This window comes from Mastacembelus armatus, chromosome 5, assembly GCF_900324485.2.
Source record: "Mastacembelus armatus chromosome 5, fMasArm1.2, whole genome shotgun sequence".
NCBI classification, from domain to species: Eukaryota; Metazoa; Chordata; class Actinopteri; order Synbranchiformes; family Mastacembelidae; genus Mastacembelus; species Mastacembelus armatus.
In genome coordinates this window covers 840,106-865,657 of record NC_046637.1, presented here as the reverse complement: position 1 = coordinate 865,657, position 25,552 = coordinate 840,106, and the positions used below count along the sequence as shown (strand labels likewise).

Here is a 25,552-nt window from a genome sequence, read left to right as displayed (position 1 = left end):
GGAAGAAAAAGGGGGACAATGAGAGACCCCCGCTGTGACTCCATTTTGCCCCGTCGCAGATACTCGAACGGGGAAAGTGAAAGCGCCACAGGAATTCCTCGGCAACAACAACACAAGGCCTCCCAGGTAGCCTTCCACCAACTCAAAGACTCTTTGTTGCTGCTGCGTCTCCCTTGCCGTGCATCACCTTTGGACAAACCTGGGTCTTAATCACGCAGGCCACTGTGAAGCTTCCCTGCTGGTGGAGCTTTTACCCAGAGTCAACTTCAGGAAGCAGACTAAAACAGCTCTGACTCAAACTCTCTTGAAGCTCTTTGAAAGTTTGTTTTTTACTCTTTAAAATGTATTTTTCATTGATGCCACTGTATCTGCACAGCATTCTCAGAGTTAAAGTTTAGCAAACCCTCTCAAAAGTAGTCCAAGATGGCTACTAAGGATAAACTCCAAGTCTTTCATGACGGCTACCTTCAACTGCTTCGCTGCAGGCTACGTCCCTCCTATTTCCCCTTATTGCTTTTTACTATTGTTCAGTCTGTCATCTCTTTCTCTTTCATTTTAATGAATTTGCACATTCTTCCACTGCTTCTGTCTCAGTTGGTCTCATAATGTCTTTCAGGTTTTCCTCTTTTGTCTTCTCTACCTAGCACAGCTTTCATTTCCCAGCCCTCTCCCCCCCCAGCCTTCCTTCAAAGGCTTAAGGTACGCCACGGCTTCTCTCTCAAATCTGCAAAACCGTCAAGACCATTTTTCCCTCTCCTCCCTGCACTCACTCACCTATCAGAAACACAGCCTGTCTATTCACTGCGTGACAATAGGGCGGATGATGGCGGGGGAGTGTCGCTGTGAAAGGCCTGCTGAGCTGTCTCTGCTGCTGGATAAAGAATCAGTCACCGCACAGAACGAGGGACACACACAGACCGAGAGGCAGAGAAACACAAGAAACCTTCTACACAGAGCGGGGCCGAGAGCTGTCATTACCTCGACTCCTACGACACCGCCCCCAAACACTCTACGCCCACCTCATGGCGCCGATTGTGGAGGGAGAAGGACAAGGACGTTGAGAATAGGCCGACAGAAAAGGAGAGGTGAGAGATCACAGTAGAGAGGCTGCAGAGACGCTGCCAGAGAGCAGGAAGAAGAAGAAAGAGTTTGTCACTTGTCTTGCAGTGCGCCCCCTGACTGGGCCAAAACGCCACTAAAAGATGCTGCGACACATGTTTAGCCTGGGAAGTTACACCGGAGACGGTTTCTCTGCGTGTCCAGCTGTGGTGCATCCACAGCTAAAACACCAAGGACGCTGGGGCCGGTTGGGGCCAACTTGTGTTGTGTGTTGGCTGAAACCGGTTCACCAGGCACCATGGTGACACCTTTGTCCTGATGTCTGTGAGACTCTCTTCCCATTGGTCAGGGGATTTCACAGCCTCTTACTGCCCTGCAATTACTGAACCAATGAATGCTGAGATTTACGGCGTGCGGGGAAGAACTTCCCAGAAGACGTTCCCACATGTTGATCGTGTCAGTCATGACGGTGGGACGATGGGTAATCAATCAAGTTAAAAGCAAATCAAATGTTTGCATTTATTTTGGGCACAGGGCTGCAGAAATAAGCGTCTATTCAGAAAGACAACACGCTGACATGACGTTTAATGAAAGGAAATGCTCTGATCCCCAGATCCAGAGCAGGTTTATCGATGATGTTGGTAAATCACACTGTATTTGTCTGAAACAAGAGCAGAACAAAAACAAGCTCTCTATATTTGGCCAGATGCTGTATTTGCTTCATAGAGCCAGGGATAATTAAGTGGGGGTGCTCGGCAGTAAATAAATAAATAAAGTGGGTTTCTGACTGAATACAAAAGATACTGTGCCACGTGAAAGTAGCAGAAAATGAAGTTGCTCCCTGATTCAAACGTCAGTGCTCAGCCAGAGACTCGTTTTCTGCTGGTTTTATGTTAATGTGTTTTATTAAAACCACAGCAGCTGTGTCGCTAAAAGAAATGAGGCAACACCAGGCAAAACAAGCCAAACATAACAGAAGGGCAATCACAGGAGACATACAGTGAGATGTCACATCACATCCACTGGTAAAAGGAGCTGGAGCCAAAAAACAAAAGCTTTTACGAGAAAACATAAACAGCAGGGTCAGGACCTCTAAAGCTAAAAATATGCTGAGGTATCTCACAGAATATTAAAGCAAAGAGTACATAACACACAATGCTCCGTTTTCTAAGACATTCGAATAAACTGGTTCTTGGGAACGTATGAACATGTGCACTTACAGCATTTTAAATAATCCAAGTTAAACCATGTAGGAAAGAGGCTTTAATGTCCCTGACACCTTGGGCTGTCGGTTATAACGAGACAACTTTGATTTCAGGGGTCACATGTAAAAAGGCTTGTACGGGGGGTTTAGATCCAGTAGTAAACACAAACCATAGTACACACATATAGAGTTACCCCCAAAAACAACCTGCTGTTGTCAGGTGGATCCACACTGGTAGATTTTCTCTGTGGGGACTGGACACTGGCTGCTGCTCGGTGACAAACTATATATAATATATAAATATACAGACATGACACCCACTCCCTGGCACCCACCTCCACTCTCAGGTGGTGAGAACATCTTTATAAATAAACAGTTTAACTGAGCACTACATGTTCTATCTGCCTCTCTTCCTTTGACAGGTACTGAACAGACCTGGACCTGGGCCTGAGTCTGGGCATGTGGGCTAAACGGGGACAGCGAGTCAGAGACAATCAATTACAGGACACAATGTGAAACCTGTAGTTAAAGTGCAGATATTCCCTCCGTGTTGGGTTGACGACAGGGCGGACATGTTCTGACTAAAAACTAGACTACAGACTAGAAACAGACCTGCAGAACCTGGATCCTTCATTTACACAGCATTAACACAAAGTGGTGACAGTCTCTGCTCTTCCTGTTTTGTCCCTGGTTAGGACTAAGGGGGTACAGATGCTGGATGGATGTGAAAGTGAACATGCTATCATCTCTGACTCTGACTTTTTTAGAGCAAACAGTCAATTCATCCATAAAATAAAATACTGATTAATTGATAATGGAACTATTGATTACACACAGCAACTTAGCTAATCAAAGACTGAATAATAGATTACTCTATTGCTTTTATTTCTCCTATAAGTCACAGTCATTTCTAAACTATCGCTTTAATAGTAATTTATGTTTATTCATGTTGTGTAAAGTAGAGTTTGTTTTTTGTGAGAAATATTGATTATGAATCTCACATATCAATTTGTGGTGTCTTCTAAGTCACTAACCAAAGTTTTCAGACGGTCAGACTCTAAATACTAAAACTGCAGCTGCTGCCTTCATCTGACATGTTGTGGACCTTCAGTGGTAGCACAGTTTAACCGCCTGCTTAAAAGTCAGAGGAAATTCCTTCCCTGGAATTCCCCTCAGCAGCCAGTAAGGGCCCAGCTTCGCCACGCCGCGGCCAATTAAAGGAAAGGAATTCCCCCATGGCAGCCAATCACAGATAGACATCTTGTGAGGGGTGTAACAGGAGCAGTCTAAGGTGCTGGTACTCCCTCCGTCAGTCTCACTTCCATCCACCCTCTGCTGCTCCTTTAGCCCCAGATCTACAGCAGGATTGGGGGTGGGGGGTTCTAAAACAGTCCCACTGCTGAGGAAGCGACCAGACTGACAGGTGACACTGTCGCCATGACCACACACACCGTTTTCATTTGACTTACACTCCAGTCCTGGAGACAGACAAATATAAACACTACCAGCCCCAACAGGACCCGATGAGACGACTCACCAAGCTGATGGTCGGCCAACATCGGGCCCTTTACTCTGATTGGCTCTTTAGCTCTTCGGTGTCGTCTCCATTATTTCACCCATTTAATCCAGTGTCTCCTTATTTTTCTCCTCCTCCTCTTCCTTCCTTCTTCTCCAACCAAAGACCAAGTCCTGCCAACAGCAGCTCCACCTGCAGCTTCTTCTCAGACATGTTCTGGATCAGAAGCAGCTACAAACCGTCTGTGGTGTGAAGATGGTCACACTTTGTATATCTGCAGTACAGGTCTTCCACTGTCCCTGTTTGACCGACCAACACAGACTACCGCCCCCTGCTGGTGTGGAGAGGTATTTCCTCTCACCAGGTGCAGGACGTACGAGCTGGAGTCTGCGTGGTGCGTTCAAGGACACTTTCTGGTCCATACGACGTCTCAGCCCTAACCTCAACCATCTCAACTAAACCCAAACCTAAACCTGGTCCTAACCTGCCCCCTTAGTCAGCCCTGTGAAAGGCCCAAACAGTGCAGAAACCTTCTCGTGACAATTAAAATTATTACACACACACACACACACACACACACTGATTTTGTGTTTCAGATCCCTGGAAGAGGAGCAGTGTCTCAGCTGGATTTGGGGGACAAACTGCAGGCTGTATTTGTGTTGCAGGCAGATTACAATACAGTTAACCTTAACAATAAGATTTAAATATTTAGCACAGAGATTAGGCACATTTGAGGTATTTAGCTGGCTCTCTCAGCCACAGTGATTAGCAATGAACAGACGAATAAAGAAGAATGAGATATTCTTCTCTGAGCCTGGCAGAAACCTGCATTGTTCTTTTTTATGTGAGTGACTCAGATGATTCATTACCGTCTCATTATGGAGGAATTTCCAAACAGCAGCATCAGAAGTGAAGCCGTGACCTCAGTGACTCAACAATATGTACAAACTCATGCAGCGTCTAAAATAAACATATTTCCTACTCAGAGGTGCATTTTGAATTGGGTCGACAAGATCTGCAGCACAGGACAGTCCCAGAAACACAACCGGTCATAACGTAGATCCACCATCGTAGCCGCGACTGAGGCGAGCGAAGGCCATATGTGTGAACATACGGCAGTGAGGAGAGGGTCTTGGGCCTGCCAGGACCGAAGCAGCTCCACCTGAAAACCCCTCCAATGGTCCAGTGATTTATAAAGCATGTTCACAGAGCAGAGCAGGAGGAAACACAACCAGCAGCAGAGGAAACAGATGCTAACTTTCTAATCTGTTTAAAAAAAAAAGATGTCCTAACTTTTACAATGGGCTTTTGAATAAATTACAAATTAACAAACAAACAAATTAAATCAGATCTTGACTCATGGTGACACAGGCAGTGCAGAACAATAAAGCAGAGCAGAACAAAAGAGCAGAGAAGTGGGAGTCAGGGCACTAGTGGGACAACAAACGGAGGCTATGGAGGTGGGGAACAAGCCTGTGATTAAAAATAAAACTCTCAGAAATATGCAGAACAACTACAAATCCAGCAGCTCCCCTCCTGCCGGCTCCGGCCACTCCTCAGTCGCTGCAGCTTTGATATAAGAGCTGTTTCAAACGTGCGTGACTGACAGCTGGAACCAGATGTGAACCTGCCCCATAAAACAGAAAACAGCAAACTTCACCTCACAGCAGACTCCTGGGTGCAGCGGTCACACGTAAATATGAAACCAAGAGCTCACAACATCCATGTGCAGATGTCCGTTGGTGCTGATGATGTGAGGCACAGATGTGTATGCATATGTACAGGAAATCTGAGCCTGTAAAAGCGACGCGGTTCAGGGACTGGCATGAGATTAATGCACCGTTCATGGGTTTTAGTGGAGCGCCAAGCTGGTGTTTACATTTGAAAAGGGTGCTTCAGCAAAAGGCAAAAACACTTCAGGTGCAGGTGACGGGCGTACGACAACACACCAGGGTAAATGTGAGCTCACATCCTGGGTGGGGGGCTTTTCCGGACCTCCCAGCCTTCCAAAAACACAAACGGGAAGGTTTGTGCTCTCACGTTACCCATGCGACCCGCGGCGACTGGGACGCCATTTATTATCTCCACAAACAAGATCTTATCTCCCAAATAATCCTTTGATTAAAAACAAGACTGTTGTTCGAGTGTTTCAGGTTTAGGGAGCAGGCACCCAAACACCCTGTTGTTCCAAAAGACATCAAACCAAAACGTGAACTTAGCTGAGATGAAAGAAACAGACCGGCCTCCTGCTGACTGAAAACCTTGTTGATATTGATGTGCCGCTTTAGGTTTCCTGTGCTGTGGCATGAGGCCTTAACAAAGCCTTTTTGTGCCCCACAGGCCTCAGAGCACTTCAAGTTCCTCGAAATGGGGATTTTAATTTAAGGCGAAGCAGAAAATACAAATAAAAATGGAACCAGCAGGGCAGAATCATGGGAATTGTGGTTCTTTTGCGGACGCAGCCAAACACACGTCCACTTTGATTAGAGATGTGTTTTTGGAACGTCGAAGCATCAGCGCTTTTGCTCGCTCGCTTACAAGGCCCATAGGCTTTTCAGAGTGTGTGTGTGTGTGTGTGTGTGTGTGTGTGAAGGCTAACAGCTCATAAGGGGAGAGTGCCACAATGCTTTGTGCATCTCAGTAGGCTAATTATAACACTGCAACTGCAGCAAAAAGGAAAGTATGAAGTGAGAAGAGCGAGATGGAGCATTGTTTAAGAACGTGTAGGGAGCAGAGTAATTACATTCGGTCCAATTACGAAGCTGAACTTGTGTTTTCTGTGTCTCGTGTTCAGTCTGATTCTTATGCAGAACACAGGAATGTGCCGTTCTCTGTGCTCCACATCCGAAGGTCTGCGTGTTCTGACCCTCGTCCTGCTGGGACCACCAGCCAACACACGAGATACTCTGACAGCTGAGGGCAGCATCGTGTGTGTGTGTGTGTGTGTGTGTCTGACAGCTGGGGACAGTTGCTGGTGTGACAGAAAATGGCAGCTGGGCAACACAAGACCTTTTATATGCTCTACCACACACGCAGCCCCCCCCCCCCCCCCCGCCCCACCACAGACCTAGTACCACAGACCTGCTAATCTGTGCCCTTTAATCCCTGAACTTTCCCTCCCAGGTGCCACTCCACTCCCTCCAAACGCGCCCGGCTTCCCGCCCCTCTGAGCTCTGACAGGGGTAAATAAGGAACAGCAGCTATTTTTAGCCTTTGACTTAAATATGTCGATGTTACGGGGGCTATGTTTCTTTAAGGGAATCATTTAAAAACACTGCATTACTGTGGACAGACAGCTGACCTTCACTCATCATTTCAAAAGTCTCTCCTATTTTAGTGACACGAGCCAGCTGCGGCTTTATTCTGATGGTATGGATCCTTTCAGCAGAGAAGCTGCTTACCGGTGGGGATATGTGTCTCGTTTTAGATGAAGCTGTTTGACATTCACTGCCACCAATTGATCTTCTGCTGCTGCTGGAAGACGAGCATCAAACATCCCACAAAACGACGCTCGCTTTAAACGCAGATTTAGATCCAACCCCCTCATTCTTCCCACACAACTTTACAGTTGGATGACTTATGATTTCAGAATAGTTGGGACCTCCAACATCTACTTGCTGAAACCTTCGGATAAGGACATTCCAGTACATCATTTTAATAATAATAATTTGATAATTTGGCACATTGGGTTTCCCGAAGCCTTTACCGTCGGCTTTAATGCACCATTCATTTGACTGATCACTCCTGTCTTTGGCAAACAGATGGGAGATCATCAGCACCATGACACAGATGTCAGTCGCTCGCCCTAAAGTTCTCCAAGTCGTTTTGAGACAACAGATCGAAAATGTATAAAAATGAGATTGTGGATCTATAAACCCCAAAACAGCACCTGAAATCTGATCCATGAGTCCTCAGATGTTCTGGGCTTGATTTAGCTCCCTGCCGGTCACTCCATAATGCAAACACACCCTGGTGGGTCAGCCTGTGCACGTAGGCTTCATGTGTACACACACTGCAGTGACCTGGATACTGGAACTCGGTGAGGACGTACGCAGAGTCTGTACCAGCATGTGGCTGCGTCTCTTGTTGGCTGCATGTCCCTTCATATTACACGTCTGGCTACAAGCATCTGTGTTGTTCTGTGTGTGTGTGTGTGTGTGTGTGTGTGTGTAGGTGTATGGATCTGTGTGTGTGTGTGTGTGTGTGTGTGTGTGTAGGTGTATGGATCTGTGTGTGTGTGTGTGTGTGTGTGTGTGTGTGTGTGTGTGTGTGTGTGTGTAGGTGTATGGATCTGTGTGTGTGTGTGTGTGTGTGATGAGTTTGCAGAGATAGCCATCTCCTCCCATCCCCTGCTGAAGCAGGTCATCAATTCTCATCTCAGGGTCTGTCCTATCTGGCTTACACCACCGAGTTCTAAATACACAACCAGTCAGCAAACCAGGCAGTCAGTACGACTGGATAATCAGCCGGGCAGAGAGCAGCTTACATGTACCTGCAATACAAGCCAGCAGTCATTTCAACCCTGATGCTTGTTTTTCCTCTTTATTTACAGGCACAGACTCTACGTTAGCCCGAGACGCCACGCGTTGTTCGGCTACTCTGACACGCCGTCAGTCGCCGTACAGACGGTTCAGATGGTTCAGACGGTTCAGGAGTATTTTATGCAGAAAACCTGCTGAATTTAATGCTGCTTGTGAGCACGTCAGCAATAAACCCAGTAAATGTCTGTATGAATGAACAGAGGGAGTCAGGAGTTGATGAGACACTGAGCATCACTGGGGTCAACACATATATTATTATGGATGGATTTTTACAGTCACTAGTCTGTACTTACGGAACTACATTTTCCTTAATGCTTTGGGGAATGTAAACAGGAAGTATGAGCCCCGGTTTTGCAGCCTATAGACGTGTTGGGCCTTTTTTAGGAGCAGCAGAATGTGGACGGACAGACAACCGTCACTGTGACACTGAGGAAAACTGAAAAACAGCCGGACTCTCAGCAGAGCTCTGGAATAATGATATCCCAGGAAGGTTGACTGTCAGACTGATGCTCCTTTTAAAGATTTATAGAGGATAATTTATATTATTTTCCATCTAATTATAGCCTACATCTGTTTGTTACAGTTCAGAATCCAAAAATATGTGCATGTGCGTCGACTCCGAGGAGGAATACAGTTTCTTAAAGCGAACGGTGACGCTCTGTGGTGAGAGGTTAATTAGAGAGTCGGTGAATCAGTCAGTAAACCACATCAATCAGAGGTCTAGGTTTCAGTCAGTCCACCACCACCTGACTGCCAAACACCAGCAGTGATCAATAACTACATGCAGTCATTTATTGCGTCAGCCTGTAAAGCAGTGTCAGACAGTTACAGCCAGTCAGTGGCAGCTTCTGCTAATCAATTTAAAAAGCAGTTAAAAAAGAAGTGTCGAAATCCCACCCACTGCTTCTCAAATCATCCGGAGTCTAAACTGGAATCAGTTCAAATGTAATAAACATGTAATAAACATCAGCCATCAGAGTGAAAGTGAGTTCCCTCAGTGATGCTGTTCACCTCACAGTAAAGCAATAAAAACATCCATCCCTCTGTCGAACACAATGAGACACGGATTAGTCCCGGAAGAAACAAAGTCTGGGAGCTTCCGTTGAATCTCCAATCAGAAACACCTCAGAACGTGACTGTGACGCCAGGCGCTCGCTGCCCAGTATTCCCCCTTCTCCCAGCCAGTCAGGCAGTCAGCACATAACTCATCCAGCCAGTCGGTATCTCGGGACCAGCGACACCCCCCGTCCCTCCACCTCTAAGTCCCTCCACGGTCACTGCAGATGTCTCAGCTCCGAGGCTCCATCCTTTATCTCTATGATAATAGCAGGCCACGGCTGATAGCCTCACAGCCGAGCAATGTGACCTCCAGCTCGGTGCCGCGGTTTTAAAGGAACCACAGCCTGGATTCTTTGCTGGGCTAAAGATGTCCCCCGTCCGCTAAATTTATCGCAGTCTAACAGAGCGAGACAGTGAACATCACTGCTGATATTTATCACCAGACTTTATTTTTTCACCTTGGTGCTGAATGTTACTTAATGCTCCCTGTAAATGGGGAATCACACTGCAAACTGCCCTGAACTGATGCGAGTGAAACACAGGAGAGAACGTCGGGGTTGGTAAACACCTGGCTTATTTCTTCTTCTGCTCACGATACAAACAACAAAAGCATGACGTTAATTGTTAGGACGAGTATGAAAAACACAGTGATGCTGCAAAAGCACAGGAAGCTTCACGGAGAAACATCAAACTTTATGACGTGTTGCTAATGCAGGCAATTTTTCAGTGCACGTCTACGCTTTGGTTTCTGGTTCTATTGTTCTGTAGAAGCCTGAGTCGAGATGACACCACATTTGTGCTATCTTAAAAAGTACTGCACACACAAACTGTGATAACATTAACGTTAAAGAGTGTGTAGGAGGAGGGAGGTGAAAGATCTAGATGCTCGTCAGGGGAACAGGGAAAACACATAGGAACACTAGGGGGCGAGAGGCGGACTGCATATGTGAAGGTCTGTCTACATTAACTATCACTGAACAGAAAAGATGCAGTCGACAGTGGGGAGAAGGATAAAGAGGATTGGGGGGGTCTCTGGGACATGGATGCAGGATTTAAGACAGACATGGACTGGCTGAAGGACAAAGACTAACACTCTCTGACTATTGGCCACTATAATATAAATATGTGGACCAGTAAGTAGCAGGAAACTGCAGTAGGGAAAAGCCAAACCAGGCCTGAAGTCATTTGAACACATCGTTACATTTGTCCACTGGGGAGCAGTGACAAGTTCATATTTACACCAACAGCGACTAAAACATTTTTCAGGTATTTGGTCATAAACCAAAGTGACAAAGTGAAGTTTTGGTGACACAGACCAGGGACTGACCCTAAAGATCCACACAAACATATAATGCAGACTGGTTATCGCTTCAGTCTGGACGAGAGTCCAGAGTGGCTAAAGACGCGTGAGGTGGAGCCTCCTACCTGTGCAGGCACAGAACAGGAGTCACAGTGAAACCAGGACACAGAGAGAGAAGCTCGGAGAGCGAGGTGTCTCTAGTTAGTCTGCAGAGACCGAGGGCCTCAGAGCATCAGCCACAGGGTGACCACAGCGGCCAGCGTCATGTAAACCAGTGACCGTGACACACAGAAACACACACATGTGCAACGAGCACACACACAGTCACACAGCCTGCCTTGCGTCTGGAGGGACTGTAGGCGGCAGCCACGCAGATTTCAACACGCTGCTGCTCGGCGCGATAGCTCTGTCTTCCCTACTCTGCTGCCCTAATGACTTTCTCTGTGCTGCTCTCTCTCGGGTAAGTGGGTGACAGTCTTTTAAAGTGCAGGGCTGTACCTTCTGATAGCACCGAGCAAACAATGACCGTATTGGCCATGCTGGTGAGTCTGCCGGCGTCTCGGAATGACAACGAAGCACAGGGAGGATGCCATGGATGAATTAGGGTACTTCAAAGACGAGTTTAGCAGCATCCCAGTAAACAAACAGCACAGCAGAGCGCCTCGTCCTCGCCTTCAACGCAAAATTAAGAGGAGAAAAACACAGATGCTGATTTGTTTCTTCTTTCCTCTCCAGAGGGTTGGCATTTAATAATCCAATCCTGTACCAAAGGGCTATGGATAAGAAAAACATTAACAATATTAACACTGTTGTTTATTTTGAAGTTGACAGTGCTTTATTAATTCTTGCAAAGTGCAGCTAAAAACACACACACACACACACACACACACACACACACACACACACACACACACACACACACACAGAACATAAATCAATGACAAAAACTGGCATCAGGCTGGAAAACAAAAGGTTTCTACGTTCATTCGTCCTGAATGTTCAAATAGAGTTCACATCATTCCTTCACATCATTCCTTCACATCATTCCGGCCGAGCTCGGCTGATTACAGGCCAAGCTCTAAACACCTGGTTTGAGGCGAAGCTCTGGCTCTGCAGCAGATCCACCTGATGTCTCCGAACTTAAACACAGAGCAGAAGAAGCTGCTCCAGCTTGTTCTTATTCCTCACTCTCGTTCTCCGGTGTCACGGGAGTGTAGCTCATTTTGGGGGTTATGAAAACCTTTTCTCGGAGCTTACATCTGCTGTTTTTGCGGTTTTATTGCTGGTTTGTTGGCCACATTCGCCCTGTGTGTTTCGACTGGAGCTGTAAACTGACTAAAGCCAGAGCAGGACAACAACGTGCTAAATGTTCATATCCTGAAAGACAGAGCTCATCAAATATAAAGCAATTCAGGCTGAATCCCCATAAAACACCTTCCCATCTCTCTCTGAACATTTCAAAGCAGCTGTAGCAAAATCCCCGACACGTCCCACCTACGAAAGACCTCTGTGGGCCCCTGGGGCTACTCCCGAGAAAATCCCATTTCCTCAACACCCTTGATCACTTTAACGCTCTCACAGAGAGCAGAACTGGAAAGAGTCCATATCTTATATCCCTCAACTCTCACACTTAACTAACTTTGAATCTTTAAAAGTGAACTTTGCAGGAGACCGACACTGTAGCTGCTGACAATCAGTCTGCAAAAGCTAATACATGTTGTTTTGCGGAACCTGCAGCTCTCAGTCCAACTCAGCACAGTTCAGTCTTCATTCAGTCTGAGGCAACATCACCGTGAGACACAAATATGATCACATGAAGAACCAGCACCGTACGGACGCCTCACATCAAAACTCCATGGAGAACAGCCTATTTCTGGTGCTGCAGCTGTTCCCGGGCGTCAACCTAAAAACTGTGTTGGGATATGAATGGGAGGTGAAAATATGTTGATGTTTGGCTTCGGGTTTCTTTGACCCAGTGGGTCAAGACGTGTGTTTCTCTGTGATGTAGCTCCAGTAAAAGACCTGAGCTCAGAGCGAACAAGCAGAGAAAAGGCTGCAGCAGGTCATTGTTATTCTGTGTAATCAGAAACTCCAGAAGATGGTTGTAACCTGGTGCCTGCTGGGAGTTCTGCTGCCGTGCGGTGACCAGCAGGAACCTGAGTGTGCTCCGTCTGCAGCTCCGTCCGTTTGCCCTTGAAGATTATTGCCTGATTAAACTGTAATGCTCTTTGAAGCAGCAACTATATAAACAATACCCCCCCGCCCCATGAGGTCCAGAGCTGCAGACGGAGGTCAGAGTTAACACCTGAAGGACATTCAGGAACAGTCAACTCCTCTACCTGCATGCGCGCGCGCACGCACACACACACACACACACACACACACACACACACACACACACACACACACACACACACACACACACACACACCTCGATCTTCCACCCTCACTTTGTATTAACCCCATTTCTCCCTGTCCCTGTATATTTCTGCAGTCCCATCAATCAAGACATCCCATTACTCCCCCCCTCCCAAAACCTGTCCCACAGCACATATGCGCTCGCTCACACACACACACACACACACACACACACACACACACACAGTCATGCAGCTATGGCGTCTCCAGGACGTGAATCATCAGCGCTCGCTGGCAGCGGCAGCTCTCGTCCCCGTGAATGACTGTCCATCATAAAAGACAGACTGACAGATGAATGGGTGGGGGGAATAAAGGGCTGGGTGGGTGGATGAGCGTATGGGTGGATGAATAGAGGACTAAATGTGTGACTCATGACATCCTGATCCGTTACACAAACCCACAAATAGATGAGCATTCATGCCCCGTGACACGTTTCCCCGAGTGTTTGCTTCCTGTGCAGCAGGACTTTATCCGACAGCGTGGAGGTTTTCGGATTTATTTTCGGAGAACGCGTCTGCTGCAAAGCCCATACAGCCACAGTGAAGTTCATCCCCACAGGAGGTGACTTTTCAGACCCATCTGCTGCATCCGAACCCATTATCAGCACTTTGAAACTGCACTACAATATGAAGTCCTGAATACACGCACTATAAACCAGCTAGGAGGCCGGGCCGATTAATGGCTGCAGAAACCTCTCAGACATATTCACGGTATTAACAATATTAACTGCTGCTGCTCTCACTTTAATTTTGGCCTAAACACAAAGTTGTGGTTCTGGACTCAGACAGACCTGGTGAGTTTAAGAAGAGGGTTTGGGACAATTGTGTTTCACTTTCTTAATTATCTGATTCATCGGGACATTAAATGACACAAGGCAATAACTTTAGTGACTTTGTTTTCAGTTTTGATAATTAAATTACAATTTTTAAAAGAAAAAATGTGTTTCACTGCAATTTCAACACCCATGTGCATTGACCTGCACTTATTGGCTAATTCCCTATTAGTATATTTATTACATCTTGGTACTTTCTACCTTTCGTCTTAACTGTCGCTGCTGTGGGACAAATAAATGATGGTTTTTGGGCTTTTATCACAAAAACAAAAACAGTGACTGACATTTTCCTTCATTTTTAATGTCTTAGACAAAAACATTAATCAAGAACAACATCAGCAGATTAGGTGTCAGTCAGTATTTAAAAGTGATTGACATGCAGCTGGATGGAGCCCGGTCACTATGTGAGATCAACAACAAAAGCCTCAGATTCTCTTTCCTAACTGATGTTTGTTCCTGGATCCTTTTCTTCTTGCTGTTGTGGAATGTGTCGCTACGTGCAAACCGCGTGGACTCGTCCAGACCTGTAGGATGTGTAACCTGAGGCCTTTTGCCTTTTCAAGTGTGTGCGGTGACGAGCACCAACCGATAGCACCTCCAACCACCAGTATATGCCCCTGCTTGTACAAGTGTGTGACTGTTAGACTCCACACCAGGAACAATGTCACCTATTGAGAATCTGACCCTGTGCCCCCCCCACACGTACACACACACACACACACACACACACACACAGAGAAGGCCGGTGTGGAGTCGGCCTGGTGGTGTTTGACTGCGAGATTTAACATGTCAACTTCTCTCAAGTCTCATTTCCTCGACCTGCTGTGTTTGTCTCCCACCAACACTTTAAAAGCTCTCGGCCAGGTGGAAGGGCCAAGGTGTTTGTCCATGTCAACACACACACACACACACACACACACACACACAACGTGCTTTAAAAAACAAGAAACGACAGAAACGTGGAAAATAACAGCCTTTCCTGTGTGTTTGCCTGTGAAGTGTCATTTCTCCAGGTGTCAAGTCTCGTCCCTGTTCTTCGAATGTTAATAATAAATAGTCTCAGAGCAGAAACGGCCTGATAAAGATAAAAGCGTTCTGCCCTTTGCATGTTTCTCAGTGTTAACGATGGATGAGCCGAAACACTCGGCGTCTGACTTTAATGCGCCTGAATATCAAAGGCCTCTGCCAGGGACGGGAAGCTGGACATTATTTAAATATTCGTGAACGTCTTGCACTTTCACACTCGCCTCAAAGAGCAGAGACCGGTCTCCATGGTTACTGCACCAGTTTGCTCCGACATCCTGCGGCTGCTGAGCTGAAGCCGAATTCCTTCACGGACGACCGAGCAACACGCCTCGACAAGTGAGTGTGTTTCAAACACGTCCAAATGAACAAACACACATCATGAAACTGCCATGTCAAGACCCCAAGATCAGTCTTTTCTTCTACTGCCGTGATCACCAGGTTCTTGGGAAAACCCCATAAACGCTTTAATCTAATACAGGTAAACAAGGGGCCTGTGACGCCGTATCTTCTGTCTGTGGTGGGGGGAGTCCTCCTCGACTGGTCGGACAAAGCAAACCCCGCGGGGACATTTGGGCCTTTACAGCTGTATTCGCTTGGTTTGCTTACAGACTGTTTGTAGTGCTGGGATTATAAGGCTACGTCTTAATGGTGAAATCACACTGAGTTTAATATCTCGCAGCATGTGGCCGCCGCCTCGGTACTGAAGTCGACTCACACTCGGTGCTTCTCACAGCATTATGAGTCCTGGCATGGTGGGGGATTCCTCCATGGTTGACCAGGCAACTCAAAGCACCATTTGGCTCCACGTCCAGGAGGCTAACCAGCCAAAACAAGGGGGCTAATAAACCTGTCCACTGATAAGCAGTTAATGCCCCAGAACTAATTACTGCACTGCCACCCTGTTTTCTCTCTCCCAAATCAGTGGTATGACATGCAGACACACACACACACACACACACACACACACACAAGTGCTGTGACTGGACACCAGAGCAAAGCTGTAAGTAATGAGGGGACAACAAGAGTTTGGCAACTCAGTGGGCGATGTGTTGCTGCAAATTTACTGAAAACAAGAATATTAAATTAAAAAAATCTGAGCAAACAAGCGAAACAAACAGAACAAAGAAGTGGCCCTACAGTGCGAGTGTAAACAGATGACCCCGATGAATGTGTGGTAAGAAAAAGCCACCGGTACCAAGGCTGGGTCACGTGCATCACAACAGGAGCTCCGGCACCGAACCAGCCTGTGCGGCCGCGACGTCCAGGCCTGAGCGGTCGGCTCCACTCATCGCTCATAACGGCCTGGCCGGCCTGCTGCACCGCCTCCCTCTGCAGCAGGACACGGCCATGTCAGCTGCAATTATACAGCCAAGTGCCACTGGGAGCTACACCCTAATAGCTGCACGGCCGAACGCTCGTCACGCTCCCTTGTGCTCACAGCTTGAGAGGTGGAAGAAAAAGTCGTAGTGTTTCCTACAACGTCTGAGCCTGGACAGTTTGTGTCACTTGGTGTTTACAGCTGCCACATATTTACAGACACCGTCTCACTAGCACCTTTCAAATGCAGCTAATTTGAGGACAGTGACGATACAGCACATTACACTTACATCCATCGTCAGGGTTGATCGATAAGGAAAAGACATTATTAAACGCTCAAGCCCTGGAACAGAGCCCCAGCGGGCAGATGGGGCTCAGAGCCCCAGCAGGAGGGACGCTCCTGTTGCCGGGTGGTATGTTGAGTCACCACGAGAATGCTCCCCAGTTCAACCACACTTGTTAGCATTTGCACAGCTGAGCTCGCTGTGAAAAGGACAATGCACGTCCATCAAGCCTCTTACATCCTGCACCGCTCGGCTCCGTCACCGCAGGTCGCTATCAGGTTCAGTTGATTCCGATCACTGATCACCTTCTGTGTAAGCAGGGAACATGCTGCTCTGTCTGAAATGATGAACACGCTGCGATTTCAGTGACGGTAATTTCAGGTTGACAGGTGTTGATTAGAGTGCTGTTTGTCCGGGCCCAGGACTGATGTAGCTCCAGGCGAGCGGTCAGAACTTGAAAAGGATTAAATTAACTCTGATGGGTGTGAACTTTCATAAACACTGACACAGCACAAATTTTTTGTGACTCAAATTGTCCGTGACAAAAGTAAACACCTGAATCCCATCCTGCACAGCAGGAACTGGAAAACCCCGGACTTCTTTCCTCACGTTGCTTCTGATTGTTGTGAGTGAAAATGCTGCTGGTGGTCGTGGGTGACGTCGACTCGCTCCCAGCAGCTGCAGAACACAACAGAAGCTCTGCCAGTCTGGCAGGATCTGCACTAAACACGGAACCCAGAGGAAATGTGTTATGGAGAATTACAGCTCATGACAGGAAGTGCTGCAGATTGCAATCGAAAGAAAGTGGTTCAGCACACGGGCTCAGTACTGAAGCAGGGTTTACACACGGTTTGGCCCACATTTCACTGGGCTCTACTTTAACCAGGCTGAAACCATGACAACAGCAAAAAGACCAAGTTCAGCTGCGAGGACTCCTGGTTTCCCCTGGCAGAGCCTCTGGCCAATGTCCTCAACCTGAGCCTGCTCCGTTTCCTCTGTTGTTATCTCAGACTAAGAATAGCAGCAGTGCAGGCCCACACCTTTGACAGCCTGTGAGGCTCTTTAAACACCATATGACGGTTTTATTTTCGAGTCCTGACAAATGTACCGTATGTGCATCGACAAGTGGTGTTTGAGCCGTGGCGAGAGCATGACTCACAGCGACAGAATAGTAGCCAACTGTAGGCAGAGGAACGCACCGCATGCCTCATCCCCTATTTTAGCCCAGCAGAGGCCTGGGAGAGAGAGCAAGTGCCTGAAGGATCTAGATCTCATCTCTCAGCGTGATAAACGTCGACTCGTTCCACAACACTTTTTTACCTTCAGCTTTCAAATGAGGAAAAGGAAAATAAAGATCTACCCTGATCTCTACACCCAAAGAGGAATCCTCCCTTCCACACGTACTTAAAGTTTGAAAAGCAGGACGCCAAAGATTAGACTTATCATGTGGAGGATACACAAGGCTTTTCATAACACAAAAACACAATCCTGCTTTGGATGATATTGATTTCTGAAACAGGGAGAAGCTCAGACGTAGACAGGAAGAGCGCTGCGTGTCTTTTCAATGTCGAGATGGAAACAGGATAAAAGCAAAGCTGCTGGATAATAAAATATGACGTGAACTCTGAGAAACTAAAAGGAGGACTGCCTTGTTAGCAGAGTGATTAGCAGGTTGGTTAAAAAAAAAACAAAAAGGATTCAGCGACGTCTGAGTGAGTGAGCATGGAAGGGATTATAATTATGGGTTTCAAACAACAGATGTACGTCCTGGAGGTGCTGTTTTCACAGGGAGCAAGAATTAGTCTTCATAAACAACGTGATTCTTTGAAAGTCTGTCCTGGGCTTCTCGGGGCCAGAAGTTACTCAGCACATTAAAGACTAGGTACGCTTGGCCAGGGGAAGAACCTGAAGACAAGAACCAAAGCAGGGTTCCAGGCCCAGTTCAGCACCTATTAAGCTGATCATCACCTTGGAAAGATGTTGCAGCAGCAGCTCCGGTGCTCTACGTGTCGTTTAAACCTCTTAGGCCTGAAGCCTTTTCACTGAAGACTGAGGCGCCTTTCAGAGACGAGCTGAGCTGCTGTTGACTCTTTGATACGCAAACACACAAACAGCAGCACAGGGAGATACACACACTCGCCAATTCACCGTTTGTTTAACCCTTGAAGAGAAGCGGCGTGAAAAAAAAAGAAAACATTATGGAAACACACACATGGAAAACTGTGCGCCTGGTGTGGGGAGGCAGCACGATGTACTCTCTGTTTACTACACGCAGTATTTCTCACTTCTGTGTGTTTTCACAGCTCTATGACTACACTGCTGCACAAATAAACCCAGGCAAAGACACAAACACAGATGATTCCTGTGCGTGCGTGCGTGTGTGTGTGTGTGTGTGTGTGTGTGTGTGTGCACTGCTCCTCATCAAAAAAGACAAGATGGGCTTATTTACTGCAGCTGCCTGGGACATAATCTGCTCTTTAATCCTTTTTTTCATTCACGCAAAGTCGACTGAACGGGTTTGCTCCGCTCCAGCCGAGTCCCCAGACCAACACCGACACTAGAGGCCTCTACTGAAGCACAGGTACCAACACTGGACAAGGCCTGCTTTCAGATCCTGCAAGTAACCAGGACCAAACAGGTAAAGTATCAACAGGACACAACCCAAAAATAACCCACTACCATATATCCTGGATTAGACGCTCACTGTTCTCTCAGATGACCTCCACATGAATCCACTGCTGCTTGAAACTAGAACGAAGCATCAGTTTCATCAAATCTGAAACGTGAGAGTAACTGTACCACACACACACACACACACACACACACACACTGCAGACGCAACCCTAAACATCCACAGGAGCAGTGTGTAGCAACAAGAACTGTTCTCTGTGCAGGATTAAAGACGTGTGTTCACAAAACACACCAGGGTTATCAACAGGGCCTGTTTACACACACACACACACACACACACACACAGTGTACTCAGCTGCAGCTCAGGCTGATTTACGTCACTAAGGCCCGAGCGGGAGGGAACAGAATACAGTCACAGGTGATATACTGAGAAGGTTTTGATTCACGTCCACTGGGGGCAACAGGAAAACGGCTGGACCTCTAGGCCTCCTCTCCAGGCTCAGACAGAGAATGGCAGCACCCATGGGACCACTCCAAACCCTCCAAATTGCCCATTACCAAAAAGCCTATGGAGTAATAGAGCAGCAGAGTATTTCTGAACAACACGGTGCCATTAAAGCAGAAACAGCAGAAACAAGCAGGGACTGAAAGGTCAGGCGGCACCAGCCAAGTGTCCTCTGCACCTCAGTGGTCCTGCCAGACCACAGGCCTCTGGCCCCTGACGGAAACACCAGGGCAACACCTGAGAAGGACCAGAGGTCAGTAAAGGTCTACTGACGGCTACTGAAACCTTCTTAAAGCGGAACTACACGTCGCTGTTTCCACTGCAGGCACAGCAACTCTGACCAGAGAGCCCCAACTCCGACCCAGACCTCCCCGTCAGCAGCCTCTGCCTTTGTGTCGTCCCTCGGCCAAAGGAGACGTACCCAGACCGCGGCAGGCCGTCAAACGTCTCCATGGCGAAGCAGACGTGAGAGGAATCACGACGCGTCGGGCGCAAACATCCTCCGGTGCGCGTCTCCACCGAGGCTGGAGGGCAGAGACCGCTTCTCCTCCGGCTTAGCGCGACTGTCGCTGCTCATAATGAGGTGTGACATGTCAGCGCGCACGTTTCCCGCATCCGGCTCACCGTGGCCAACTTCAAATCCCATTGGCGCCCGGGGACTCACGCACAGACACGCATGCCACAGCGCCAACGACTCAGGAGAAGAGGGAGACCAGGATGGAGAACAGTGAGGTCACTAAGGGAGTCCTGAGCTGTGCACCGCACATTGCTGACACTCTCCCCTCGCTGGCAGCCAAAAATAACCCGGAGAGAGAGGGTGGCAGCCCGGCCTGTCTCCCCCCGAGCCCCGCTGGACTGCAGCCTGTCCGGCCTGCCTTTCAAATGCACCTGTTCGGGTTACAAGCCAAAGGAACGCCGGCTAGGACGAGACCGGAGGAGACAAGGGAAGGGGCGAGGGAGTAGGACGCAGGGCGGGGAGCGGCTGGTGGAAGCGGTAGCTGGATCAGGAGCAGCTAATCACACGGCGACCGCCTAAAAATATCCCCGGTGCCGCCGCCGCAAATCACGGCGCATTCAAACCCCGCGGAGCGGACCGGAGGTTTTATCAAACGCACCGGATTTCACGAAGCCCCGAGTGTGCACGACCCCGTTTGCTCAGAGCCCGTAGAGAAGATAGTTTAGTACACTGGTCTGGACTCGATCCCCCTGCCCCAGCCCGAGCGGCGAAGCCTCATTCACACTTGAAAATGGAGCAGTGAAGAAACTGACCGTCAAATCTCCTCCAGGCTCCGATCCCTCTGCGTAAATCCTCGGGCTGGCGGCGGGGATCCTGGTCTTCCTCCGTCCTCCTCCGGCGGAGTCAAGCGGGCAAAGGCAGGCTCGCTGCTCGGCGTCAGACCTCCCGTTCCCCGGGCTGGCGACAGGCTTTCTCCGCTGCTCCAAAGTTATTCACAGGAAAAACGCATAACACGCACCGTGCCCGCACTCACCGTGCACGGGAGAGTGTGGTCTGTAGAAAATGTTGGTTTGAGTGGTCGGAATAAAACCACAAAGGGGGATCACATCGTTTTCTGGTGCGATCAGCAGTCGGAGAGCTGCTGTCGGACCCGAAGCCTCCACCACGGAACACGTCCCGCACTCCCGAGGTCCTCCGCACAAATGTCCGCTACCGAGGCTGAAGGATGAATTTCCACCCGGAGGAGGAGGAGTGGAGAGGGAGGGAGCGCATTCTCTGAATTACTCCACCCCCAAACTGCGCCCACCCCTCCGTGTTCTCCAGTCCCTCCACCTCTTTCATTCACTCTTCTCTTCTTCTCCTCTTTGTCTTTTCTGCCTTTCATTCACCCGGTCCTCCTCTCGCATCTGCCCCCGCCTGCCCTCCGGTAGCGGCCCCCGGTAGCGGCCCGGGCCCTGCCACACTTGGGGCCACACGCACCGGGCGCCTTGACTCCCGCCTCATCAATCCATATGTTTACTCAACGCCTCCGGTGGATTTACGGTGATGACATTGATCCGGGGTGTGAACGGTCACCGGGCAGGTTCTTATCAATATCGGTGCATTGCAGTGAAGCGATGGGGCCTGGTCCGAACGGGACTGAGTTAGATGTGGGTCCTTATTTCACCAGGCTCTGCAGAGATGCCGCCTGCACCAGGACTTAACATGTGACATTTGAAATCAGCACATTCATAGTTTAGCCTGCACCTCCAACATAAACGTGTCTGCAACACAGCAAATGTTTTCAGAGCAGCTTTCTCACACGTGGAGGTGAAAAAGCTGCTCCTCTGTAAAAGCCTCATTTGTTCTTTGCTCCTCTTAGCTTTATGGACACAGCACCAGCACCTGGAGTGGTTTTATATGTGCCCGTGCGTTTTAGTGCTGCATGAAATAAGGCTTGATTGGGGATAAAAGCTCAGCTAAGTGTCCTGTGAATTCATAAATTCATTCTTTGTCAGCGCTAAAAGCCTCATGTTGGCCTCTCACGGCTGAACACACGTCTTGAGTCGTCAGCTCAGACCTGTGAGCGTCTTCCGAACGCGCTGCTGTTGTGACCCAGGGTACCGGGTCATCTGTAGGGATTCTGCTCCAGGCCCAAATCACAGACACGACCAGTGAATGAAACCAAACAACATCCACTGTGCCCACGAGCAACACACACATTGTTCTGGTTAAGGTGGACACACACACACACAGATTCAGACAGCGGTGGTGGCCCAGCAGCCGTGCAAGACGCAAACCTGCTCCCGGGGACCAGCTCCCTTGGACCAGCTCCCCTGGACCAGCTCTCTGGACCAGCTCCCCGGGACCAGCTCCCCGGGACCAGCTCTCTGGACCAGCTCTCTGGACCAGCTCCCCGGGACCAGCTCCCCGGGACCAGCTCTCTGGACCAGCTCTCTGGACCAGCTCCCTGGGACCAGCTCCCTGGCTGGGACCTGTTAGGGGCACAGGGACAGTTGACCAGGCTGTTAACAGGATCTGGGGCTCAAACTAAAAACACTGCACATCAAACAAAAGCCCTTATTGACTGTGGTGAGTCAATGGATGTGATAGTGACGCGAGTTTGTACTTTTCCTCCGTGTCGACGTTTCAACCACGTGTCCTCAGGAAAAGTGTCTTAATTGGATTCTGCTTCGTTCTGTCACCGAGTCTTTGTATGAGATGAGAGCAGGTGTCACTGAAATAACTCACGTTCATCTGATTTACAGTGAGAGCAATGTGACACCTGAGTCTGCTCATTAAATTAAGTCCCGTTTAATTCAGGTTTAATTGGAAGTTAAGTCGTCTGAGATGCAACAAGCCAACACACCGAGTGTGTCTGTAAAAGCGGTTCCTGAAGCGGCTGCAATGACAGAACCTGAGTAGAGGATTTTATAAGCAGCCACTGAAGAAGTGGAGAGCTGAGACACACCGATATGAATGAGGGGGAAAAGAGGGCGATTGTTGTGTTTTGTCCCAGAACTGGGTCCGTTTCGAGAGTGTTATTAGAACTGACAGCAGACACCGGCCCTGTGGTGGACGGACAAACGTTGCACGTCTCTGGGCCTGACAGACGTTATTGGAAACGTTAAATGGAAGCTGTCTGCAGGAAGCTGAGGTCAGGTGACAGATACGTTAGGCGATATCTGACAGACACATGCTCAGGAGTCATTTTCAAACACCGTGATGAAGCAGAAACTACTCCATCACGGTTTGCTGAGCGTATTGCCTTAAAATCTTCGCACACTTCAACAGGAAGGCGCTTCACCATCCGTGAAGAAGATGTCAAACTGTTACAGAGCGTTTCTCCACAGGGCCGGCCTCACCCCAAGCGGTCCGAGGGGGGAGCAGATCCAGGCAAAGCGCGCCGCAGGAGGGCGTTTGAGTCGGCCGCCACGGGGAGCCTTCAGTCATGTGGTGGAGGATGGAGCTCAGGTGGTGGTGGGTGAAGTGAGGGAAAGTATCCCAGCTCCTCAGGCTGGTGGGAGGGAGGAGGACAGAGATGATGCTGAGCTAGAGTTGAATTTTAGTTCAATTTCAAAGATGGTTTCTCTTTACAACGCAGACGTTAAACCACATAAACCATCCAAATCTACATCTCCGAGTCTGGAGTCTTTCTCCCAAAAGTCCTGATAATTAAGAGGCTAACACTTTAGCATGCTAACACTCACGATGACAGTGATGCATGATGTTATTAAGGTAAACATTAACACTTTAGCACGCTAACATGTGCTAATAAATACAAATCACAGCAGGTGAGGAAGTCATGAGTCTGCAGGAATAAAGTGAAACTGGACAAAATGAAAGGTGGATGTTAGCCAGCAGGACGTCAGCACCGTGCCCATTAGCAGGCGTTAAGTTACCGCTCTGCACGATGGAGGCCAAGCAGCATGTCATGTTTACATTTCATCACATCTATTACAAATTAATTCACTAATTTGTTTTGCACATTACTCCCTATATCCTGCTATGTAAGTTATGTAGCTCAGGCCTGTTTGTCTTCTACTATTAACTACACACTTAACTACAGCTGAGCGACAACAAAACCAAATTGAGGATGAGCACAAAAGAAAGAAATTATTTCTCCAAAGCTCAGGCTTTATAGGAGCCGACGCCGAGGTCATGGACTGTCTGTGAACTCCAACTGTACCTAGTGTAACACACTACCAGGCACTTCCCCCTCAGTGCATCACTCCCACATCTTAGCACAGAGCAACGTGTAGCCGCTGCAGGAGCTTCACTACTGCTAACATCTTCAGACAGGCCTGGCTTTACCGAGGGGGGTGGCGTTTCAATATTCATGGCGGTACATGACAGAGGCGTCGATGAGAGGCGAAGTAGGAGTAAACCAACGCCACGAAGGGAGACAGGAGAGCTGAGAGCGAGCCAGAGAGGGAGGGAGGGAGAGAGGGAGAGAAGAGGTAAAAGTGATATTAAGGCTGACAAAAACAGAGCTGGAGTGTGTGAGCTGCAGAGACTGAAGGTGCAACACACACTACAACACTACAACCTGCCAAAACATAGACGAGACAAGAATACACCACACACACACGCACACACACACACACACACACACTTTAAAAATCCTGTCGCCAGACAAGCGTATCAAACCTGGATGATTCTGCAGGACGTCTGATGATGTCGGTCACAGGGAAGTCCACGCTCATGCTCATCCACCACACGCCCCCGTACGCCCTCAACCTGCTGGGACGCTCGATCAGAAATGCTTTTTGGATGACATCAGCGTAAACCAGTCCGTAACTGTCACACACAGTCGTGAAACAGAGAATCCTGGGTACAGAGACAATACGGGGCCTATTAAAGCTGCTGGATGTGCAGGAGGTTCTAACTGATGCTCGATTATTGACGTTTTCATGAGAGTCAGTGTTTTCTAATGCAGCTGCTCTTCCTTTGTTCTGTCGATTCAATCAGCAGAGCTTCATCCAAGCGCTGGAACCTCTCCAGGTTTCAGTCACCTAACATCATCTGTGCACAAAACAAACAGGGCCTTTACTTCCAGGAGCCTGGCTGCCCAAAATAACTTCTCTCCTGCACAGCTGCAGGAGAGAAGGCAAAAGGCAGTGGACAGTGTGACGTACGCAGCTGTACGAAGTCACGTGAAGCCACAGAGGTAGATGTTAAAACCACACATGCAAACAAAGACACAGATGCAGACGTGCTCACATGCTGAGGGGGAAGGAAGGTAAATCTCTGCAGCTGCTCGGCTCCTCGTCCTCCTGCGTGAATGCAGGGAAGGCGTCGGGCGAGCCGGGGCCTCGTCCCAGTGACTGCATCTAATGAAAAGTGACAAGTCCCTTCTCCAGGAGAGCCTTCCTGTTTTGCTAGGCTTCAAATCCTATTTGCTCCCCCCACCACCACCACCAC

The 25,552-nt window shown here is 48.5% G+C and overlaps 1 protein-coding gene across 3 annotated transcripts in view; it reads right to left on the bottom strand.

Moving 5' to 3' along the window:
* Positions 1 to 21,379, bottom strand: part of dag1 (dystroglycan 1) — a 43,353-nt gene extending 21,974 nt beyond the window's left edge. The window contains exon 1 of one of the 3 annotated variants that reach the window (XM_026306095.2): positions 20,962 to 21,379. The gene's annotated coding sequence lies outside the window, so the exon portion shown is untranslated. Of the gene's footprint in view, positions 1 to 3,800; positions 3,826 to 20,113; positions 20,250 to 20,961 lie in introns of those variants that run through there. The other 2 variants (XM_026306096.2, XM_026306097.2) reach the window with 2 other exon arrangements.
* Between the last annotated feature and the right edge of the window lie 4,173 nt (positions 21,380 to 25,552).